Raw genomic sequence first — 16923 nt, forward strand, 5'->3', positions numbered from 1 at the left:
TTGAAACACCTAATGTATTCGTAGAACAAATCACAAGGGATATCCAATTTCTAGGCAAATAAAATCAAGCAATCAATTGTACTTAATTATCTCGAATCAATTGTACTTAATTATCTCGAATCATTAAGTGTATCCTTCAATCACAAAATATATCCAAGAATCATTCAATCCAATTAAAAAGAAGTAAAATAATTGAAATATAAAACTCAATAAAATTGGATAAAGTGATGTCGTTCTTCATCGGTAAGGCTTCATCCCCAAACTTAGTTGGGAATTTATCTCCACATAAAAATAAAATCTAAACCTAAACCTAAACCTAAAGAAAAACTAAACTAAAGAGAAAAGCTGTAGAATTTTGCGCTCTGGAATTGTGTCTTTTTTCTTGAATGCAAATATGTCTATTTATTGGCTTAGGATAGTTCTAGAAGCCCGAGTAAACCTAGATAATTCGGAGGTTTGTCTCCCAGTCAAAATAGAAGTCTGAAATCGGAATAGAATTCGTCTAAATTTGTGTCCTTTTATTGCAGGGCTATTTTGGCATAGTAACTGTCTGAATTAGGAAAATCCTATTTCACAAGTAATTGTATTATTTTGAGTTAGCTTTCCAATGCCGCTTGAATCACTTCAATTCGATATTTGAGAAGAAAGTTATGGTCAAAATACTAAGACATGTGCAGAATCTAAATTTAAATCCAATCTGAAACTTAATCTAATCTGATCTTTAATCTGATTTAACCTTTTTCTTGGATTTAGTTAAATTTAACCACATCATCTAGGTTTTTTTAAAGCATGCTTTCTTTCAAACTTTGTATTTTTCCTTTTAAAGCTGTAGTTTTTCTTCAACGACCTACAAAACACTAAAAATACAAAACTAACACAAAACATTAAATAACGACACAACTTAAGGATTAACTAATGTAAATAAAGGGGACAAATATGAAATATTTGGCACTTATCAGTAGCCAATGAAGTCCACACGTCATGGGAGGTATTCATGCCTTAGATTGTTAGAACCACTTTCTCAGAGAAACAAGTGATAAGATAGCTAAGAGCATACTAGTCTTTTCTTTCCCATATAGCAGCATCAAGATTGATAACATCATCCTCTCCAGCAGTTTTGGGAAGGAATTTAGGTGGGCATGGTTTTGAGTCATCAACGATGTTCATAAGACCATGAGTACGAAGGATGAGACGAATCTGAAGGCTCTAGGCCAGGTAATTACGTTCACCCAATTTGCTAGGTGTAAAGCTAGTAAGATTGGGTATGGAGATAGTGTTTGCAGAAGAAGCCATGAGGTTGGAGTTGTTAACCTACAAAAGGCTCTAATACCAAGTAAAATAATATGAAGAGAAGAGATTTCGGCCAAGATGCATTTTGCAGCTTTATCATTGAACTTAAATAGAAAAGAGTTACACTTGTATTTGATCACATCAAGCTAACAAGATAAGCTTTGATGTGATAAGAAGATTTAAACGAAAAATAAAAATAATACAAAGGATTACAATCAATCAAAAGAGAAGTGATACAAACAGATCACTCTTACAAGAAATAAGTAAGAGTCTTAGTAGAAAGATGTAAGAGATAGAAGTTTTATGCTGGTAGGTCTCTGGTACTGCGATCAAGCCCCCTAGTGAGTGCGCTCGATCGCACTCGGGATGATTTTGCACTTCGGAACTCTTTGATACTGCGCTCAATCACACTGAAGTATGCGATCGAGCGCTCTTCTCTTGAGTTGCAGCAAACTCCTTAACATATATAAGGGAAGATGAATCTTGTCCCAGTAGATTAAGGTTTTTAAGGGTTCTGATGGAAGAATAATCAAATGATGTTTGATCTTTTACCTATAATGAACATGTCTTGAAGGGCAAGATCTTGATGGTGTGCCTCCACCGTCCCTAGTGAAGCTCCCCTACCTAAAGAAGTTGTAAGAAAAGTAAATTGTTTTACTTATTAGTACCTGAAAATTGATTTAAGCTTCTAACACGTTCCATTCGCTTGTAGTAATCTTGCTCAAAACTTTCTTACTGGTACAATACCACACCAATGGACTTCTATTAAGTTGGAATATCTGTACGTTACTACTCAATTAACCTCTGATTTTACCCAATAAATTTCATTCTTATTGAATTAAGCTGGTTCATTAATACAGGTCCTTTAATATAAAGGGGGAACTTCACTTACCCCCCTATACTTTCGCGCTTTTTGCAGACACCCACCCATTGTTCAAAACCTCTCACTTTGATGTATCCAACTTTCGTTTCCTTTCACTTTGCCCCTTCCATTAGGATTTTCTGTTAAATCCTAAAGGAAATGGTGGAAAATTACAATCGTGCCCTTATTTTTTATTAAAAATAATTTTTTTAAAAAAAAATTAAGGGTAGAAAGGTCTTTTACACTGCAAAAGCTAACGGTAGGGGGGTATTTGAAAGGAAACCAAAGTTTGATACACCAAAGTGAGAGATTTTGAACAATGTGGGGTGTCTGCAAAGAGCACGAAAGTATAGGGGGGTAAGTGAAGTTTCCCCTAATATAAACAAGTTATTAGTGTTAGTTCTTGTATTGGCTTAATTTAGTTCCAAAATACAAAGGTTACTATCCACGGGCTCAAACACTGATATGGAATGCTCATAATCAAATCTCCATGGTTCATAATGTAGATTCATGTGTCATGAACGTCCCTACAAAATTTTAGCTCAATTGGACCACAAACGCCCATCGATCAGAGCTTTTGATCATGGCTAGACAACATTTTCAAAATGTTGTTTTCTCCTCATTGCAGACCATGTCTGAACAAGGTGCTAGGCTATCCGAACAGGCTTTTCAGCAAGCATATTTTTGCTCTGCAAGGCCCTATTCGAACAACCCATTAACCTGTCCGGACACCCCGTACCTATTATGTCCAAAAACATGTTTTTAGGGGGCCTAGGTCTAGGGTTTGATGTACTTATATATATACATCATTATAGAAGAGAGAGGTACGGATTTTTGCCACCAGAGAGTTCGTCGGAGGCTGTGCTATGAGAGATCATATATGGTGAGCGTTAAATTGAATCTCTTAGAGTTTTAGTTATTCCTTTGATAAATCGACGGTTGAGAAGTCTTGTTCTGTAATGATTTGTTATGTTTTAATTTATTAAAAAGCTGCTATTTTTGTTTTTGGGTAGATCGGTACTCATTGCATATAAATTGTGGTGGAAGTACAACCACTATTGGAAACATAGAGTACCAAGGGAATCAAAGTCCAGCAAGTCCAGCAAACTTTGTTCCTAACACTGCTAATTGGGGATTCAGTAGCAACGGAAATGTTTGGGTTGAACCTCAAATCAATACATAGCGAATAATGTGTCAATACTAAGAATGACTAACTCTGGATTATTCACGAGTGCACGGCTATCTCCTCTTTCTCTGATGTATTATGCACGTTGCTTGGCAAATGGAAATTATAACGTGAAACTATTCTTTGCAAAGATAGTATTAAGAGACAATAGATCTTTTTATAGTCTTGGAAGACAGATATTTGTATCCAGGTATGAAGTCATATTTGTTTCGCTTTATACATAGAGCACAATTTTATTGATTTAATTTGTTACAGGAAAAATTGATGTGGAAGGATTTTGATATTCAACATGAAGCACAAGGTGTTGATACAACAGTTGTTAGGGAATTTAAAGCAATTGTGAGGAATAAAGTCTTACAAATCCACTTTCATTTGGTGGCTTTGGCCATTTGGCCATTTTTGCACTTTCCAAATTTTCTTTTTTATTTATATATATATATATAAAATAAAAAATTATGGGCAATATGGAAAATTTGGAATGACATTGGTTGAATTGAAAAAAATTTGCAAGTTTAAGAGAGTGCATTGCAAAAATTGAAATATTGATGGTCGAATTGAAAATTGCCCCAAACTTTGGGGGGCTAAAGTGTAAGTTTCCCATTGGTCCACGTATGTCTATCTGTATGGTACTACTAGTATTCCAGGATGCAACTTTATAATCAGTTTCCTTTACTAATTTTTCTCTTCTGCAGATTTCACTCCCCCTAACTACAAAATATTCATTGTTGCTTGAGCTGTGGTATCGGCGCTTTTGCTCATTTTTATGATTTTAGGCATTTGAATGTGGATCAAAAAACGAGGCACGATATCAAGGGAAAGAGGTAATCAGCAGGCACTCATTTTGATGTAAATTTTTTTTATCTTCTCCAACTATTCACCAAGTTGAAACAATGTATAGCAATTTCCCAAGGGCTTTATATACTAGTGCAGTCTGCATGTTATATTACTTCGGATTTTAACCTTGATGAAAAATCAACAGTCCAAAGTACACCATGAAAGCAATTATACTGTTGCTGGATTGCAGAGCATAAGAATCTGTCTTCATGATAGCGTTTTTGGGCTTTTTGGGTACTGCTATTGGAGTCAATTTCAATCATAATTATAAATGATATGACCAAATCATACAGAAATATGAGATCACTGCGTTTTCATTAAGTCTAAATGAAGCCAGATTTACAAGAGAGATGGATGACTTGAGGACACTGAGTTGAGTATTTATGCCTAAGAAGGACCCGTATTTTTTTAAAAAGAAAAAGAAAAAGAAAAAGAAAATGTGAGAGATAAAAGATTATGGATTTTAATTAACTATCTTTTTAAAATGTCATCTAAAAGATCTCACCAAAATTGTTGAAAAGAACAAAAAGGCAAATCTCTTTTAAATTTTGTTTTTTTGATTCCCATTACACCTATAATTGGGAAACAAAAAGAAACCCTAAATCTTGTAAAAACTTGGGTTTATGTGGCTGACCAACTGTGGTATGGTACTTTCTCATTGCGTTTGTTTGGTTACATTCTATCTAGCATCTTCTAAGTAGCCAATAGACACAACAATACTGGTTAAAAAAATTAATCATACCATTTATAAGTGCAATGTGACATCTACTTATCAAAAAAAAAAAAAAAAAAAACAGAAGAAGAAGAAGATGCAATGTGACATCCTAACCTCACCTTTTCATTCCTTTTGACAGAGCTGAGAGGATTAGATTTGCAAACTGGTTTTTTCACCTATAGGCAAATCAAAGCAGCCATTAACAACTTCGATGCTGCAAATAAGATTGGAGTGGTTGGATCTGTATACAAGGTATCCCACAACATCATCTTTCTTCAATTTTGGGATATCTATTTTCATTTTCTTACTTCTCTATTATACCAAGAGGTGTCTAATTGAATAAGGAATCCATACCTGAAGATGTATATTTTCCTATTTCTGATGCAGGGTGTACTGTTAGATGATACTATAATTGCAGTTAAGAAACTTTCTTTAAAATCAAATCAAGGAAATTATTTGTGAATGAAATAGGAATGATATTTGCTTTACAACACCCAAATGTTGTTAGATTGTATGGATGTTGTGTTGAAGGAAATCAACCATTCTTGGTTTATGAATACATGGAAAACAATAGCCTGGCACATGCTTTGTTTGGTAAGCCTGAGGTTTTCACTTTAGTATTTTATTACGAACTTTATACTAAGAATGGCATATATTAAGAACTAAGTTGATGAGTTTTGCATTGGACAATCTACAAAATATGTAGGTCCAGAGGAATACCACTTAAACTTGGATTGGCCTTCAAGGCATAAAATATGTGTTGGCATAGCAAGAGGTTTGGCTTTTTTGCATGAGGAATTAGCACTAAGAATTGTTCATAGAGACATCAAAACTACGAATGTGCTATTGGATAAGGATCTTAACCCAAAGATTTCTGACTTTGGTTTGGCTACACTTGATGAAGAGGAAAACACCCACATCAGCACACGAGTCGCTGGAACAATGTGAGCTACCTTTTTTTTTCCCTCTTTTCTTCAATATGGAGTCTTTTGTGATTCAATTCTTTTATTTCATTTGCCTCCCAAGTTATTGACCAAGAGAGAAAATGGAACAAATTAATATTGATTGGTCTCTATGACTCTATGAGATGCTGCCATGAAAGTAAAACTGAACATGGAAGCACTCAAAGTCTCCGCATATCGGAAAAGTTTGCATATGGAATATGATATAGACTTCCTGGATTAAGTGTTTGGTAGGATTTTTATATGTCAGCTGTTTGCATTTGCAACACAGCCATGCTTACAGAGAAACTCGTAGTTACATCAATTATCAACCAGTTTTCAAGCGTTGAAAACGTTTAAACATGAAACGTACTATTAATTTGCGGTAGTTATTGTATGCCTTAATACTTGATGCATTAGAGAATCAGCTCAATTTAATTTCCTGGTAAAATAAAATTGCAAGGTGCAAAAAACCCACACAAAAAAAAAAAGGCGAAAAATATGTTTATTTAACCTCTAAAATAAATGCTGCCCCTGAACGATGACTCGCTTTAAAATTAAGAAATAAACAATATAGAGAAATTTGTGCTCAATTATTCTATCATCCTTCACTCTCAAAAACCAATTTTATATATATATATATATATGAGTCTCTCAAAAACCAAGATTTCCAAAGGGAAAAAATAAATTATTGAGATCTTGGGGAATCTAAGACTACACCCCCATTAAACTTAAGCTCAATGACCAAACACATTGTATGGCTAATGTTACATGATTACATCATTTCTCCACTTGCAATGTGCAAAGGTAATGACGTATTCTTCTTCCCCACTGACAAAAATTTTCCGTATCTTTAACAGAATGAAATTACCACTCAACCCTAGTAGCCTTATTGATTGCATGATTGCATTTTGAATGCAAATGAAATATGATTTGGTACCTAAGTTTCTCTTGATTCTTAAGTACTTCGTTGGATATGAAAGATCAGAACTTTATACGAGTGATCTTTATATATATATATTTTTGATATTTCATACTAGTAATGTAAGTCATAATATAATCTTCATTTGCAGAGGATACATGGCACCAGAATATGCATTATGGGGTTACTTAACCTATAAAGTTGATGTCTATGGTTTTGGGATTGTTGCACTGAAAATTGTTACTGGGAAGAGCATTATGAAATATCGACCAAAAGAGAATTGTGTATGCCTTGTTGATTGGGTAAGATTGATCTTTTTATTTTAATATATGCTACTCTAAATAACGTTTGGAGGCCTGGCAGCTTCTTTGTCCCTTTCCATTCAATTTGGTCATCCTGATCTGTTACTCTAGCCTCAAGCAGCAAAATAAACTAACATATGTTGGAATTGTTTGATTCGTTCACTTCACACTTGAGTTCAGCATATTGACATGTATACTATTTTCTATGTGCGTATGGCTGCTATTCTCTTGTGTTGATTTGTTACTTTTCATTTCCGTTCCCTTTTCTATGCTTATTATAGGCGCTTGTTCTACAAAAAAAGGGTAATCTAATGGAGCTAGTGGATCCAGATTTGGGTTCCGGGTTAAAAAAGGAGGAAGCTATTAGAATGATCAAAGTAGCTCTCTTATGCACTAATGCATCGCTAGCATTTAGACCCACCATGTCCGCAGTAGTAAGCATGCTCGAAGGCCAAACCATTGTTGATGAAGTCACCATGGAACCGAATATATATGGCGATAAATTGGGGTTTAGTGCCTTAAAAGACCGGTTTGAACAACTCCAACCAGCACCAATGAGCACAAGTGGATCAGAGAGCCTTATGCATTCATCAGATATGACTTGGGCTGGATATTCTTCTACATTTACCCAGGATCTCTATTGAGTTACTCTTGATTCTCAATAATTTTAGCATACTATTGCTCCCAGCCATGCTAAATGCTTTTTTTTTTTTTTTTTTTCTTCTAATTAATAAAGCAACATTTGCTATAAATTGCTGAAAAAAGTAGTCGTATAGTCTCTCTTTCCCATGCTAGGAAAGAGTACGTACCTTTGTTGTTGTTTTTTTTTTTTCATTGTTGAATTATGAATAAAAGAATATGTAGTAACATGACGCTATATAAATTCACCTCTTAATCATTAAATTCATTACACTATGAGCGCTACACACAATAATGCATCATATATCTTATGGATATACCCTTTTGTTGTCTTTGCTCATCGTGTTCGAGAAAAGTTGTTTTTTTTACTGCATTTACATATAAAAATTTGATGTCTTTCATTTCCTTTTTCTATTGACCACTAATGGTCTTGTTTGGTTTTTTCAGCTGACTAGTGATGGTTGTGTGGCAAACCCTTTCGAGTTTTGTTCCTTTTTGGAACTTTGCCTTTTAATACGGTTTCTTTTGACGATTTCAGTTTGTTTGATAGGACGAGTCATTTATTTGACCCATTCCCAACGGCTTTTAGGAAGACTCTATCGCCTTTTTTTTCTTTTCTTCTTATAATTCACCTTTCCTTTTCCCAACATTTAGTGGCGGAGCCACGTTGTGGCTTGTGGGGGCAGTGGCCACAACGTTTTATATATATATAAAGGCGGTTAGTGATTTTTACTAAATGCCTTCAAAAGTAGGTAGCAGTTATTAACTGCCAACCTTTACACCTTTAGGTAAGTAATAACCCTGACCTTTACACCCTAAGGTAAGCAGACAAAAACATGTAAGTTTCATATTAGTTCTCTCACAGTATTGCTAGCAAAAGGAATTGCAAAATTGTTGAGATTCTGTTCAACGTGAATTGCCTTACAGATATGTGTTTTAGTTGAGGTTTTTAATAATTAATTTTATACTAAGCAAAAAAAAAAAGAAAAGAAGTCGATCTCTCTCTCGAGAGTTTGATGCTTTCCTTAACAGAAAAGAAATCATAGGATCACAGCATGGTGAGAATTATAAGGAAGAACAAAATAACCTTGTACAAGGAAACATGACCACCCATTTTTTATGCTTGACAGATGTTTTAATTATTATCCAATTCACGCACACGTGAAGAAACAAGAGAATTTGGTTAAGAGTTTTGTTAGAGTTAACTATGTGTTTGGCAATTTTTATTTATTTATTTATTTATTTTTATTTTTTAAAGAGTAGAAAGAAGAAATAAATGGGTTGATATGAGGTAGAGATGAAAGAAGTTTAATTTTTTTTTTTTTTTTTTTTTTTTTAATAAAAAGTGAAGAAAGTTGTTTGTTAGTGTGAATATGAGTTTGATCTTTTTGGATAAAAATGAGACATGAATAGATTACTAAATACCCCCTTAACATCTTTAGGAATTGACATAAAAGTTTATAATTAATAAAAGAGTAATTAGAAACTAGATAATTAGTAAATATGTCCACAAATATCCATCGATTTGTGCTGTGTTTGACTATTGCCATGGACAATTACTATTCATAAAAATAAAAAATAAAAAAATAAAAACTTCTAACATTCTTACTTTTTACATCCCATTAATCACTATTTCCAGAAACAATTCTTTTTTTTTTTTAAAAAAAAAAAAAAAAGGGTTTTCTATTTTTGTTTTCAAAAACAATTCTCAAACACAAAAACAAAAACCGATTTGCCAAATGAGCTTTTCTCTGTGCTTCGAGACTAAATTTGAAAAGGCTAGGAAAAAAAAAATTATGAATTACAGCTGAGGTTACAGAAGTTATGTTTAGTTCTTTAGAGCATTTACAGTGAGTTCTTATAATTAGTTTTTTCCTAAAAAAAGTAACTAAACATGTAAAAACGCGCATTTAAAAAACTCTATACTATACTTTATTTTAAACTTTCATCGGACACCCTCTCTACATTTGAAGAGCCAAAAAGTTAAAGTTTAACAATTTTTTATGCTTTGTTTTTTACTTGCTTGCTACACTACTCTTTATACTTAGAGGAGTGCTACACATTCCAAATTTTTTTCCCAAAAGTTAGTTCCCAAATGATGTGTTTTTATCTCATGAGATTTATTATTTTGAAAAATGTGACACCAACTTATGGGATGGTGTCACTTCATTTAGGAACCAACTTTTTGCAAGAAAATTTCAGATGTATAACACTTCTAGTATGCTCATGTTGTTTGTTGGTTTACAACTAATAAAAAAATAATATTTAATTAAAGTAGAGAAATAAGTAAAAAATGTGGGGTTGTTTGTTGACAGAATTCCCTCTCCCCAACACTATTCACTATTTTTCCAAAAAAAATTAACGTCAAAACATTCTCATTTTTTATATCACATCATTAATTTTTTTATATCAAATCATTTACTCGTTACTATTATTCAAATGAAAAAATCTTTATAAAACAATTTTTTTTTTTTTCAATACAACTTTTTTCACTTTTCTATACCTATCATTATTATATTTTTTCCTTAAAAAAAAAAAATATATATATATATATATATATAAAGTATCGGAGAAGGGTTGGGTTGTTAACTAACCCCTTGTATTTGGCTTAACTTGAAAGTAATTCTTCAAATTTGAAAAAAAGTGAACTTTTCACTTTAAATTTGGTTTTTTTTTTTTTTTTTTTTTTTTTTTGAGGTGCTTGTCTCGTAAGTTTCGTATTAGTTCTCTCACAACATTGTTAGCAATCCAAACTGCAAAATTGTTGACATTATGCTCAATGTGAATAGCTTTGCGGATATGTGTTTTAGTTGAGCTTTTTTATAATTAATTTTATACTAAGAAAAAAAAAAAAAGAGAAGAAGAAGAAGAAAAAAAGAAAAGCCTATATCTATCAAGAGAGTTTGATGTTTTCTTTAACGGAAAAGAAATCGTAGGATCATAGAATGGTGAGAATTATAAGGAAGAACAAAATAGCCTTGTATAAGGAAACATGACCACCCATTTTTTATGCTTGATAGATGTTTCAATTATTATCCAATTCACGCACGAGTGAATAAACAAGAGAATTTGGTTAAGAGTTTTGTTAGAGTTAACTATGTGTTTGGCAAAATTTTTATTTTTATTTTTTTTTATTTTTATTATTATTATTATTTTTTATTTTTATGTTTTTTAGAGTTGAAAGAAGAAATAAATGGGTTGATGTGAGGTAGAGATGAAAGAAGTTTTAATTTTTTTTTAATAAAACGTGAAGAAAGTTGTTTGTTAGTGTGAATAAATGAGTTTGATCTTTTTGGATAAAAATGAGAAATGAATAGATTATCAAACACCCCCTTAACATCTTTACAAATTGACATAAAAGTTTATAATTAATAAAAGAGTAATTAGAAGCTACATAATTAGTAAATATGTCCACAAATATAGGGGTGCAAAGAAACCGCCCGCTAACCGCTAACCGTTATAACCGCCAACCGCCTAACCGCTTAACCGTCTAACCGCATTAACCGCTAACCGCCTAGCGGTTAGCGGTTATTGGGTCTACTAACCGTAACCGCTAACCGCTAACCGCCTTTTTATATAATATATTTTTATAATTATAATTATAAAAATATTTATACATATAACATAATCACTTCATCATTAAATCACATTTTTTTAAAAAAAATAATTAAATCACAATTTGAGTATTAATATATTATCACTATAATTTATATGATTATATCATATAATCACTTGGTCATTAAATTACAATTTTTTTTAGAAAAAATAATTAAATCACAATTTGAGTATTAATATATTATCACTATAATTTATATGATTATATCATATGAGATTAATCATTAAATCATTTGATTATATAATAACAAATTATACATATATAATATGACATAACTCATAAGTATACCAATTCATACTAATACAACAATTAAATATCTAGAGACTTATTTTCAATGTATGTTATATATGTTATAAGTTTATATAAGTCTACATATGTATATGAATAATATAAATATATAATATCAATACTTAATCATATGATTCAATGACAATTCAAATACTTTATTCAAGACTTCAAGTGAATCATATTATTAATGTACAATGATGATATGATTCGTATAATATCAAATTAAGTAATTGACATTGGATTAAACAATGACCAATGTGTTACTTATAAACACAATTTAAGTATTAATGTATTATCATTATAATTTTAGTAATTTATATATTATCATTATAATTGATACGATTATATCACATGATGACTTGATCATTAAATCATATGATTATATAATAATAAATAATACATATATAATATGACATAACTCATAAGTCATAAGTCTATAAGTTAATCATATGATTCATGTACAATGATAATCACATTGATTCAATTGAATTAAACAATATATTACTTATAACTACAAGTCTACAATTTAATTAAAGCATTATTAGATACTTTAGGAATTTAGGATTTAGGAGTTTGAACATTACCATTTACCATTAGATATTAAGTTCAATTCAAAGAAAAAAGATTATAAGTAAATATGATAAGAATTTAAATAATTAACCGGTTATGATTTAATATTTAAGGAAAATTTTTTAAAGTACAAGTAAATGTAAATTTTGGGTCAAATATATTTGATTTTTCAATATAGGCTCTTTTTATAGCAATTGGGCCCAAGAAGATATTAAAAATACAAGAAAAAAAAATGAGGGTAAAAAAAAGCCAAAAAAAAAAAGCCCAAAAAGCCCAACAAAAAAAAGCCCAATTTTAAAAAAACGGTTAGCGGGCGGTTATCTATTTCGCTAACCGGTAACCGGCGGTTAACCGCTAACCGTTAACCGCTAGGCGGTTAGCGGTTGCGGTTAGTAAAATCTACTAACCGCTAAGGCGGTTACGGTTAGCGGTTATTGCCACTAACCGCTAACCGTAACCGCCTTTGCACCCCTACACAAATATCCATCAATTTGAGCTGTGTTTGACATCAGCCATGGACAATTACTATTCATCAAAAACAAAAAAACAAAAAAAACTTTCCACATTCTTACTTTTTACATCTCATCAATTACTATTTTCAAAAAAAAATTTATCAAACGCTATTTCTTAAAAAAAAGAAAAAAAATGTGTACAATAGCGGGAAAGTGTTGGGTTGTTAACAAACAACTCCTTGATATTTGGCTCAATTTGAAAGTAACTCTTCAAATTTGAAAAGAAAAAAGTAAACTTTTCACTTTAAATTTGGTTTTTGTCTCACCATGTTTTTAAAATTTCAGATTAGTTTTAAATTTTCCTCCTTACTTTTAGGAAATTAGCCAATTACTTGAGAATATTTAGGAGATAATTTTAAAATGTTTTTAAAAAAATCATTTTCAATTAGGCTGAGGGTAGTGGCCCAGTGGGCCTGGCCCTGGTGGCAGCTAAAATTGGGTTTACAAAAAGTGTGCCGAAGAAGAATAAAAATAAAAAAAACAAAGTTTGATAAACTGGAAATTATTTTAAAGTTTATAAATAAGAAAAATAAATAAATAAATAAAAGAGGCGGGGGTGTTGCTGTCGTGGCTAGGGATTCCAGATTGTTATAAAGGATTTGCCGCGTTACGTTTTCTGGGATTGTTCGCCCGAGCGAGAGCGAGACAGAGAGATGGTTAAGATGGTGAAGAGGATGGTGAAGGAGAGGAGAGGACGGCTAGGGTTTGTCGAAGAAAAACAACATCGCAAGCGAAGTCGCCCTGTTCCTGTCCCCTCGTCGGGTCCTGCTCCTCTGCGGTGATCCACGCGCCTGAACCCTAACCGTGACGCCGTCGAGACCCGCAACGACGATCCCGAGATGCAAATGGGAATTCATCCAAAAAATTTGCACGATGAGTATTTCAACTCTTACCCTGACTCTCAGGAGGATTGCATCCCCTACTATAAAAAGTATAAAAAGAATGAGATCTTGACCAAAAAGGATTGCGTCCGCTACCACCTAAACCCTGATGTGTATGTGGTGAGTAAAATTAATTCCCTTCGTCTACTTATATGTCTGTATCTGTATGTGCCTGCATCTTTAACACTTCTTCGTTTTCGTTGTTATAGGGTCGCCCCTGCCTAGGCCCATTATTTGTGGTTCGACTCGATCATTTGCAGTAAGCGACGAAGATGAATACGAAGATTGCAAACAATATTCGCAGCTCGCAATAGACGAATACCCCCGTCGCCTCAAGGTTGGTGTTTCTGTTGTTGTTATTATTGTTTTTTTTTTTTTTTTTTTTTTTGGATTATGAGGTATCGGATGGAGATGAATATTTGTTATGCTGAAATAATAGTCAGTTAATGCTTCTTTTTCTGTGACAATAATTATATTTTTTCATGATTACATATACTTTTGTGTGCAGAATGAAAATTCACAACTAGAGTTTGTGAAGCTTTTGAAAGCAAGGTATAAGGTTTCCGATATACTCACGTATTATATAACCTTTGAGGCCAAGGATATTGCTGCTGGAGGCCAGACTATGACCTATCAAGCTGTGGTGCGTAGACCCTTCGTCTGGGATGGTGATGTCTCCGTGTTGTGTTTCAGGGAGTGTGAGCAAGAGCAAGGTAAAGGAATTTCATTTAAAGGAAGATTAATTTGATTTCTTTCTTTGTTTCTGTTGCGTTTATCGATTTACTGCGGCTTATCTTATTCATGAATTAGTAGAGGCAAATGGTGAAAATCTTCACCTGTATTTGAAAGGTGAAGATGTTTTAGTTTAAATCATAACAATCGATTAGTATTGCCTTGGCTATTTTTAATTTTATATTCCTTCATCCCTGCATTCTTGTTATTTAAGCTTCTTGTCCTCTAATCCTTTTGTTCTTGTTCAACCAAATATTCCTCTTTTTCCGTCTTTACTGCCGGTTTTTCAAAAACTTCTTGTAGTCAAGGTGAGAGAAGAAGCTTATGCTTCAAGACAACGACATGACATGTTATAACAAATATCTTTTGATGTGTGAAAGTGTATTAATTTGCTTAGGAATCATGTAATATGAGAATGGTAGTTGGAACTTAGCTTTTCTTTAGCACAATATTGACTGCTATTTTCATTTTTATTTGTTTGATCAGTGAGAAGTTAGTAATTCAAGTGAAGCTTCATGGATATATGATGTTCGCCTTTCATGTTTTTTTTGTTTTAAGTAGGTTCAGGCAATATACGTGGTAAAGAATGGTGTTGGGAAGTTCACACTGCTGTGAGGGTTAGTATGTTTATATCACTACATGAAAGTATGGTTTGATTTACTGAACTGATAATGATATTCGGTTATTGTGAGGCGAAGTAATTATATATTTCTTTGATTATTGCTTGTTATCTATTGTTGTAATGATGCACGGCACTTGAAGCCGCTGGTAGTGGTACATGTTAAAACATCTTTTAACGATATTCTGGATTGCTATTGTGGACTAAATCTTCTTTGCTCACATAAGTAATCCAATATCTTGTTTTCTTGCCTCTCAATCTCCGTTCTTTGCTACATAGATAAGGTATTAGCTGAATAAATCTTGATTTGTTGAGATTGGAGTTGGGGGAAGGATGATGGAAAACATAAGGGGGATTAGGGAAATATGAGAGAGGTCAATATAGGTCCCTAGCCTATGCATGTGACCAAACAGTTCAAGTGAATATAAAGTGATGCTTTTAAACCATTGGTAGGCGAAGCGTAGTACTGTTATTTAATGTTTGAAGAAAGAAGAGATGGTAAATAGAATGGTAGCATTGGAGCATTTGGTGGTGGGAAAATTTTGAAATTGTAGTGTGGATAAGAACCGACTCCTAAGCCAGTGCATATCAAGTTCGTAGGTTCTCTCTCTACACTTTTTAAACCAAACTTTTTTATTATGAGCCAACATGGTTGTAGACTATGCTTTGAAGAGTATCAATAGAAGAACATGATGGTTGTGTAAAAGTTTTGAAGAACATGCTGCTGAGTCTGCTTTTCAGTGTTGTTTTTTTTTTTTTTTTTGACATATTGTAAATGTTTCTGCTTATGAGGACCTGGGCTTTCAATTGGGTAATTGGGTGTGTAAAATCTCATTATGGGTAATTGAAATTTGGCTCTCTAAAATTTCCTGCCAAAATAGAAAACCCACCAGTAATTATATTGTGTGGCAAGCTGTGGTTGGCCAAGGAATGTTAATAATTTGGAGTTCAATGTGGTTGCCTAACCTCTTTTCTTTGTGCACAATTGCATGCACACACGTATATAGTGATAATTAGCACTCCATGGATCCATATGGAGATAACACACATACACACTCACAACCTTTTGTTTCTTTGAAAAGTGTGTGATGAAACAAGTGAATAGGTTATAAGGCAATGCATCTCTCCTTTACGAGATTCTTTTCTCATTTTGACACTGGCCCATTGGTTTTTTTTGCAGCCCTTTTTGGAGCAGTACCCATAGGAGGAGGAGATTGTTGAAGAAGATATGTAATTATCCAAGCCTAACAAGAAGAATAGTAGTACTAGTCTTTGCTATTAACCACTAATACTAACATCCCTCAACCTCACCAGTATAGTACCATCTTGCATTCCTCTAAAACTTGAAATTTAAATTTGGTTGCTGATTATAAATTTCAGCCACCCCTACTTTTCTGATTATAACATAACATGAAGTTTATTCCACTTGATTTCTTTTTATTTCTCTAAAATCATAAATACATAGACATAACAAACTTGCACGTCATCAAAATTGAAACCCTATATGGGTTTTGGAAGGACTTGACGCTGCTACTTATTTTCCATAGGTAAGTTAATGTTCCACAACCAATTTAATCATTTTTGAGGAAGTATCCGACAACTCCAAGAACCCCAATGACAAATATTAGCATCCCAAAATCTTTGTTAAACAACCAAACACCATTCAAAGAGCCCCTTTACTTATGATCGATTCCTATTGTGCCTTTTGTGCAGATAAATTACAATAAAAAATGATCTTAACATTACAAAGCGGTGAGACCCAAATGCATAACTAGCAAACTCAGTTTAGAAAGATAAAAATTAGCTGCTGGTTTCAATCCTCCGCAATATTTTGAATGGTAAAAGCTGCTGAAAGCTCATACCAATAGTCTCAGTAACTACAATGGCCCAACAAAATCTTACAACTAGAAATATATGTAAATATTTAATTTCTGAAAAATTATAACATAATCTGCTTAACAATGTAAGGGGGAAGCACATCATAACACCGACCACGCCAATCATGAAACTCCTG

General features: G+C 32.8%; 1 long non-coding RNA gene and 1 pseudogene across 1 annotated transcript; both read left to right on the forward strand.

Moving 5' to 3' along the window:
• The first annotated feature begins 1173 nt into the window (after positions 1-1173).
• On the forward strand, positions 1174-7696 carry LOC132184027 (putative LRR receptor-like serine/threonine-protein kinase At1g07650; annotated as a pseudogene).
• Positions 7697-13290: 5594 nt separating this feature from the next.
• On the forward strand, positions 13291-15399 carry LOC132168640 (uncharacterized). The gene is made up of 4 exons (XR_015909799.1): positions 13291-13678; positions 13768-13895; positions 14067-14271; positions 14852-15399. It is a non-coding gene; the product is annotated as an uncharacterized LOC132168640 (long non-coding RNA).
• The last annotated feature ends 1524 nt before the right edge of the window (positions 15400-16923 follow it).

Source organism: Corylus avellana, chromosome 1, assembly GCF_965113065.1.
Source record: "Corylus avellana chromosome 1, dhCorAvel1.hap1.2, whole genome shotgun sequence".
Classification (NCBI taxonomy): Eukaryota; Viridiplantae; Streptophyta; class Magnoliopsida; order Fagales; family Betulaceae; genus Corylus; species Corylus avellana.